Consider the following 9,199-nt stretch of genomic DNA (forward strand, 5'->3'; position numbering starts at 1 on the left):
GCTCCTGAATGGAGTAGAGGCCCTGGTGACCCAGGACATGCAAAAGGCTGAGGTACTGAAGACCGTCTTCACCTCAGTCGTTATTAATTAAGACTGGCCTTCAGAAATCCCAGAGACCAGGAGCAAAGACTGGAGCAAGGAAGATGTACCTTTGGTGGAAGAGGATCAGGGCAGGGCATACACAAGCAAACTGGACGTATGTAAGTCTATGGACCTTGATGGGAGGTACCCCTGACTGCCAAGAAAGCTGCATGATGCCACTGAGCCTGGGAGAAGTGCCTGAAGACTGGAGGAGAACAAATGTCACTCCTATCTTCAGAAAAATCAAGGAAGAGGACTGAGGGAACTACACGCCAGCCAGCCTCACCTTCATCCCTGTTAACTTGTAATCTCATTATTGTTTGTAAATATCTGAAGAGAAGGCACAAAGAAGACAAAGCCAGACTCTTTTCAGTGGTGCTCAATGACAGGACCAGAGGCAATGGGTACAAACTAAAACACAGGAGGCTCCATTTGAACATCAGGAAACACTTTTTTACTGTGAGGGTGACTGAGCACTGGCACAGGTTGTCCATGGAGTTTTTGGAGTCTCCCTTCTTAGAGATATTCAAAAGCTGTTTGGACATGGTCCTGTGCAGCATACTGTAGGTGGGTCTGCTTAAGCAGGGCAGTTGAACCAAATGATCTCCAGAGCTCACTTCCAGCTTCAGCCATTCTATGATTCTGTGATTTGATTTTTGGCAGTACTGAGAGGTGCTATCTCACCTAAAGATGTGAAAAAAATAGCGAAAGGTAATGTTTGTTTGTTTGTTTGTTTGTTTTTTTAGGAACTCTGTTGTGGCAGTTTTTCCTTATAATTTCTGTTGGATTCTGATATTTTATTTTGATTTGGAACAGCTATCTAGTTACTTGTATTTTCCATCTGAAGAGAGATCAAAAAAAGGTGACGTTTATCTGTTAGCTGCATTGACTTTATCTAAGTCAATGAATTTAACCCTTTTTTGTTGTTAAAAATTATGTCGGAGGTCTCTTGATGTCCAGTAGCAAAATTTTGAAACTAGAATTATTTGGAAATTTTATGCCAAACAGTTTTTATTTTATCATAAGAACAGGCCACTTCTTTGAAATAAAAACTTTCTGCAGGAATTCAAACACTAGGAGTGGAATTTCTGATCACAGTGAGTGTATTCAGGAAAAAGTTTTCCATCTCACCTAGGATTAAGGTATTAACATGAATCACAGAAGACTAATATCTGATCCTGCTCTGCCTGGCTCCGACTAGAAAAATGTTACCATGGTGAATGCTTTCATAATGGGGGTAGTTAGTTTGGTAAAGGGCAAAGGGTGTTTCTGTCAGGTTTCTCCCTTTGAACATTCTAGGTTTCATTCCAATGCAATGCAAGACAATTTTTGATCTCACAAAAAACTATGGGATGGGAAATAATTTCCTGTACAACTCTGCTAACCATATAATGTTATGAGCATTTGTTTGGCTTCTTTCCCATGCAAGAGAGCTCTAGCAAATGTTGTGCAGTTCCCAGATTTTCTGTTAGTAATAATTTACATAAAGATTGTATACAATGTCTAAAAAGGGATAACATATGTACCAGCTGGATAGAACCATAGTGAATCTTTTGCTGTAATGTATATTTAATAACTTCAGCCTAGGCTTGCAGAGATGATGTCTAACACTATTGAAATAAAGTAGTTACAGTATATGAGATCATGCTTTTATGACTACAAATGCCAAGAAACATTAATAGGTAATTGAATTCTTCATGTGTCCGTTCATAATTACAGACTCTTACGATACTTGCCACCCACATCTGAGAAAAGCAAGCCTGTTAAGTCATAGGAAACAGGCACTGATCATCAGCTTTCCTACATACCAGACTGCTTTTATAGGCATTGAAAAATCTTCTGGCTTGGCTCTGCAAGCAGAAATTTTTCTCTCAAGTGGATTGAGGCTGTCATTAGGGTCATATGTCTCCAAGTTGCCACTTCAGTAGATCAGACACTCTTGCTTTTTCTGTCACTGATCAAACCCATTCTTAGGCCAACCAAAAAGGTACCCATTTGAGATCTTACTCAGTTACTTACAGCTTGTCAAAGGACTAGAGTCAGTGGGAATGATTTATAGTTTCTGGTGTTATGTATGGTATACAGTAAGAAAAGTTAAAATTAGTACAATTATCTAAACTGTAGTAAGTAAATTCCCTGCTTGGGCTTGCTACTTCTCTTTTTTTCAGTCCTGGAGATTTTCTGCTGCACCCTAATTCTTCTTCAGATTGAAGTAGTGTCATATAATAATATGACTTTCCTAGGAGTCTAGCACTTGCTACCTCAATGTAAATACAAGTTTAGGCCCTAATCCAAAAGATGGGAATGCTCATTGAGATTCCTAAGTCATCCATGGAAAGCATTTCCCTACATTTGTGCCTTCATTTAAATTGAAAATGTGTTATTTATATCTGTGTCAGCTGTGGATTCTGTCACATGCAATTCACTTTGGCCGTTGTGTTCTGATGTTTGACTTGGAGGCTTTGGGTGTAGAGGTTTTCCAGCTCTGAAATAGATGAAAAGCATGGCTCAGGAGGACTGATTTGCAGGAGTGGTATTCACCACAAAAACGTTGTGAAACGTTATCTCAAGAATAGATCAAGAATCAGAGCAAACTGCATTTTCAGCAAATGAAAAAGAATTTTCAAAAGCTTTCAGGAAACTTGTGACAAAGAGCCTAAAAAGGCGTGAGTTCAGCCACAGGCTGATGCTTACAGGCACTTACCGCATTTGATCTTTGTTAGGCCTTGTCCTACAAGAGTTTGCTTATGTGTTTAGCTTTATGTAGCCACATAGTGCCAGTGACTTCAAATGGTTTATTGGCCTGCATACAATTAACAGTTGTGTTCTGGGTGGAAATAAAAATATTTTCATGTGCTTAAAAAAATAATTCAATAAAGGTACCTATGTATCTGAGGAACAATTAGGGAAGGCAACTTATCATATCTAACAGCCATTTCTGACTAAAGCAGCAGTTCTATTTCTTCATCCTTTCCTACTTGCTGCCCTTTGCACAGTCTCATGACACTCCTTGTGCCACCTCTGGTGCTTCTCTAATTCCTTGAGTAACCAGTTCAACTCAGTAGACCAGGAGAAGTGTATTCATCTTTTGATTAATCAGTTTCCCATCAGCTTAGTGAGCTGAACTGCTTGTGGAGGAAATCAAACACCGGAGAGGGCAGAAGGAGATGGGCAGGACTGTATAGCTGGGAGCAGAGAACTCCATGATTAAATGGGCCAGATAAAGTCATTGCAGAAGCAGAAGTGGTAGGACTATTAAATACAGCCACGAGACAGCTTTACTACAAAATGTTGTCCACACGGGATTAGGGATTAGGTCTTGAAGATTCGACAGAGGCAAGCATGGGTAGCTGGTTGTTCAGGAGATACTCTAGAGTTAATGTCTTCTGTACTGTGTCACTGGGAAACTGGCTGTTGTACATACCACAGAGCAAGAAGCAAATCTGTGAGTTCCAGAGATTATTGGCATGTTTGCATGCCTTGAAGTACAGTACTCTCTAGATTCTGACTGTTTCAATGGGCAGTAGTGAAATAATTACAGTATATAAGCTAAGGACTGAAAAAAAAATCATTCACTGGTCAAACATCTACTTCTAATGAACAATGGGTATATTGCTGTTTCAAGCTGTTGGATAGAATATGATGCATGAATGCTGAAGAAAAAAAGAAGCTGTTTAAATTAAATCTCATTTTGTGTTTTCACTTCTTCATTGTCCATGTGGTGTATTTCTTCTTTTCTGTATGTATTAGGCATGAAAGATTACAGCAGAATTTCTGGCAGCTGTTTTGTATATGCATCAGCTGTACTCCTTTACTGGTAAAGACTAAAAGAGTCACAAGACATTAATAAAAAGAAACTGTGAATAACAGTTCATCAGATTAGATTTCATATATTTTCCTTGTTTTTTTCTATGTATACATTCTCTTACCCTTTGCTGCTCTGTTATTTGGTTTCCATCTTCTTCCCACTCCCTTATACGGAGTGACTGAAGTCTTAGTTTACTTTTCTCATTCATGCTTTGCCTTCCTTTCTCAAAGAAACCTATTTTAATATAGCTTGATAGCATCTTGTGTTTATCTGTTACTAAGGGAATATATACAAAAAGGTACACAAGAAAAGACAGTCAGCAGTCAGTGTGCCCACGTACATGTCTACTTCTCAATGCTTTTTTCTCTCTTTCTTTCTTTGTCATTTTTCCATGAATGACAAAATTTAGTACCAATAGTCAAAGCTATCCAAAACTTCCCAGTCTATTTTCAGTTTGTTATAACTTTGTCAAACATCAGCCATTTGAGATGAAAGCTTTACTGCCTCACATCCTACACAACATATTTCTTCTAAAAGAAACGTTTATTGTTGTGGGGTTTTTTTTTTGTTTTATTTGCTTGTGGACGTGCAACAATAGAGGAATTAAGGAAGTTGGTTTCTTTTTAATGCCAGGTAATTAAGGTGTTTCCTAGAACATGAATTGTGGAGAATATTTCACCTTCTGTTGTCAGAGTTAAAAAAATTTGTGCCTGTTTCACTGGAAAATTTACTGACAGCTAGAGGCTCATTTTGGAAGCATTTTGGATAGATGCTAATGGCTACATCCAGCAAACAAGCTAAGTAGATGTACTGATTTCCTCTTGGATAGTCTTGTGGTTAGGGTCCTCAACTGTAGAAGTATGGAAGATCCTCATCTAATACTTTGTCTTTTTATACTGAATCTCCCACGGAAATCCTGTAACCCCTAACATAAAGAAACATTCTGTCTCACAAAGTACATACTTAAAATACTTCGTACTGAGTAGAACATCTTTGACAAGAAAGGCTCTTTTTCTGATATATATCTCTTTTTGTGCAGAATCCCTGCTGTGAAGGAGCAACCTCTGCTTCTGGATAATTATCCATTCCATTTAGTGTGGGATAGTTGCCAGTGTAGTCACACTCAGAGTATATAAACTGGGCAATTTCTATAATCCCTGGCAACTTTATTATGCATTAGCAGATAAGGTTTGGGAATAAAAGGTACCCTTCTTTTTTGGTTTTGTAAATGTCCCCTGTAAATGTCCACTTTTTATTTTTTTTTTTACAAAACCTCTTTGTCAAGTTCAGCCCAGCTTTACAAATGCCATAGGCAGAAGTAAAACTGCCTTTTTGTTAAGTCAATTATTCACTCCAAAAGTGCATCCAACTGTAAGTCTAATATTTCTGATCTCTGCAATGAATACTTGAATTTTTGCAGAAAGTAAGTCAGGGTTTTCTTTTTTTCATGTTTTATAAAGAATCAGTGAATTTGCTTCTAACTTTGTCATATTCTAAATTTCTGAAAAATTATTCTCACAAAAACTTATCACAATTTGGTAGCTCAGTTTGAAACCTATCAATGCCATGTAGCTCAGCGATCATTCAGCTTTGGCTCTGTAACCTGAAATGGTTACACGTCTCCGAATAACATATTGGAGATAAAAACTTCAGATAAAAAAAGTCAGCTAACATTCTTTAAATCCTACTGATTTCTCTTTTGAAAAATCTGATGCTTCTATATCTTAGTATTCATGTATAAAATATGAATAATAACTTTTCCTTAAACCCATATGACATTTGAAAAAAAAATAATTCAAGAATCCAAGAGCTTCTTATGCAGTAAGGAAGTAACTGCATAAATACCCAAAATAGATACATTGCTCTGGAGTAATCAAATAGAGACTCAATTCCAACATTTTACAATTTCTTGATGTTAGTTAAGTCAAACAACATATATCTATTTATTTCTTCTGGACTAGCTTATCTTTCCTGTTGAGAGGATGCCTTGTTTAAACTAGATAATTCACTTAAGATTTTGATCCACTCAGATTATTAAAAGACCTTTTTCTGTCACCAGTGTGCTTTACGTCAAATAGCCAGCTACATCAAATAACAACAAATTACAGACTTGTTTTATCAAGTGCTGCTATGCTTTAAAGGTCTACTCAGCGCTGCAAGTAAAGATTCTACTCCTGGCAGAAAAATGCTGCATTTTCCTTTGAATTCAATTTGCAATTCAAATCATGTCTTCAAAACAGGATTATCAAACATCAGGTCTATGCAGGATTCCTAAAACATCTTAATGTCAGTTGGCAGTCACTTATCACGCATTATTAAACAGATTTCAAAAATCACAATGTTGTCACTGTAATTAGAAGCCTCTTTATATTGTACTACATAAGTGGCTTGTTAATCTGAAAAGAAAGTTATTAATAGAAGGGTTTAATTGCTATAATTACATTAAAAGTAGTCTTGTTGTGAAGTCTGAGAATGCTCTGGTTGCTTTACAGACTTTTACATCTTTGTATGATCATATAAAATGCCAATGATTTTGAACTAGCTTTCAGAGATAATTATGATTTAAATAGTATAACCTATTTTAGTATAGTATAGCATGAGTATACCTTCTACTTCAATATTCTAGTATAACTAAGGATGAAATTCTACCATGGCTACCATCAGAATTTTGGTATCAATTTTTTTTTTGTGAGAAAATAATTTGTGATTTTCTTTTGTCTTCTGAAGGAAAGGTGAATCTGGTGAGAAGCGGATCATCAAACTACAGTGATATTTTAGAATACCACAGATTGTGGTATTGGCTCCTCCATTTCTTATTCCCCTCTCTGCCACTCAAGGTGAGGGGGGGAAGGAGTGTGGATGGAGAAATAGTAACCAGGAAACAGCTGTATGAAGAGAAGAAAAGTACATGCTGAGAAACAGCATGCAAAGAAGGCCTTCCAGGATCCCCACAGACTATTGGTCCCTTTGACTCCACAAGAACTGACAAACTCAGGACTTTAAGAGTTTGCTGAATCTGTATGTGGCCACTAGCTTACACTAGCATCAGACCACATCAAGAAGCACTGGTAGCTGCTCTATGCAGATGAATACTGCATAATTGCATATACAGTTGGTGAAACAAAGGACCGTTGGAGGGATTATTCTCAACACCTACATACAAGCCACTGATGCATCAGTATGACCTTCTGCTTCTGAGTAAGCAGGTGGGGTTGGCCTTTTAACTGTTGCTCCAACTGGTAAGTCTGTGTGTCTGTTTAAGTGAATTGTGTGAGGGAAATGTATTGTGTATATACTTGTCTGCTATTCATAACAACAGCTTAATTAATAAAAGGTGCTCTATTAAATATTGGCTGTGACCTACATCTCCCTCTGACTTGATACTCTATGAGGGAAAAAGGAACTTACAGTATGGTCATAAAGGCCAAAGTACTGCTTGTGACACCAGTCATGCAACAAGTTGGTAACTCAGAGGATATTCAGTCCTACCAAGCCTTCCTCATTCACCTGTAAGACTGAGGAAAATTCCCCTTGGATTCTCATGTCATTCACCTTTGCCTCTTGTGCTCTGCAGACCTCTAGATTTGCTGTAGGTCTTCCTTGATGCTTGTCTGGATGATCAATGAGAAATAATAGTCTGGGGGTGTCATGATCTCCAGCAGTGTCTCCACAACATGCTCGATCAGGTCCACAGCAAACAGGAAACCTCCCATGACAGCAGCTCCATCACCTACACAAGGGGATCTCCAACATTATCAGCCATCATTTCGTCTTAATGCTAATGTGCATTTTGGGCTCCAGAGTCTTCCCAGTGGAGCTCGTGCCCCTTTGTTGGCTCTTAGGGCACTGTAAGTTCAGATCTGAAGGCAAGGGAGGACCCATTTTGTGGTGCCAGAAGTCATAAGCTTCCAGTTTCCCCTACTGTGGCAGTCTCCATCCACCATGGATTCAAGCATAGCTTAGTCACTTTGTGTGCCTCAGGAACCTTAAGGTGTCTGGGAAGACTCTGTGGTCTCCTCTTCCTCCTCCATGATGGTGTGCAGTCAGTCACCTCATCCCACAACCCCAGAAACCTCAACAGGGCACACCTCCCACAGATGAGGCCATCGTTAACCCTAGCCCAGAGACTCCCTGCAGCCTGTCACCTGGCCACATTTCCCCTCCAAACTGCCAGCAAGGTCGAGGTCTTTTATGTGCTAAGATGCTTCCTCCAGCAGGTGACAGAGACTGCACCACAGAGCACATCACCACCATTGCTGCAGACCCTCATCACCTGGAGCACCGTTTTTTTTTTTAAGCCTTCTCTAAACAAGCTGCCTTGCTAACTGCCAAACTCTGTTCGCTACTTTCCGATTTAGCAGCTAAATAGATGTCCCCACTGTGGATGAACAGCAGATTGCTCCCTAATTAGTAGCAAGATAATGACTAAAGAGACAAGTGATTTTTAATCATGAACCAGCCTAAAAAAAGCCTCAGTCAACAAGGTGCAGTTATCCATGGATGTTCCTAGAAGCTACAGGAAGCATCAATCTGAAGAAAAATAATGAACAGAAGAAACCCCAAGCCAGAATAAGTAAATAAAAGTACAAACCCCAGCTACTGGGGAGAAAAGAGCTACTGATGGGAGATGTATGCGATATAACGGCAGTGCGGCTGATAGCAGTACCTACTTTTATTACAGGTCATTGCTCAGTAGAAATCTGTCCAGTCATCCTTATTGCTCAAGCATAAACACAGATCTTAGGATAGTCTACAACTTCTTGTGTTCCCTCTGAAGACAGATGCAATTGTCACTCATTGTTAAGCAAGAGCTTTTCATCATTCAGTTTTAGATGTGTAGGAGTTAAGTGTATGACTCACAGCTAGTCATTCCGAACTGCCTTTACAGCCTATGGAAAGAAGTAAGTATACTACTGGTGGGTGATTCATTTGGCTTTCTTAGGCACCAGTCGTAGGGTGATTTGATTCATACTTTAAAGACAGCAATTTCTTTTTATCTTTGATGTTCAGTTAATCACACTCTTTCTTGTCAACTCACCCCTAGCTGTGGTGAGTATTTGCAGCCTTGAGGCCAGAGTAGTTAAACTCATTTTCACGGAATCACAGAACCACAGAATCACAGAATAGCTGAACTGTTCTGGCATCCATTAGAGCCAAGCAAAGGTGGCAGGAGGACTGTATGAATTAACATCTTCACTGGGAGTAGCCATTAAATAAGGTTTCAAGAAATGTTACTTAGTTTGGCTATCTCAGATATTATTAAGCATACAACTTTCTCTTAAGAATTTTGCATCAAAGGCAAGACTATTT

The sequence above is a fragment of the Chlamydotis macqueenii genome, chromosome 1 (assembly GCF_036417535.1).
Source record: "Chlamydotis macqueenii isolate bChlMac1 chromosome 1, bChlMac1.mat, whole genome shotgun sequence".
NCBI lineage: Eukaryota > Metazoa > Chordata > Aves > Otidiformes > Otididae > Chlamydotis > Chlamydotis macqueenii.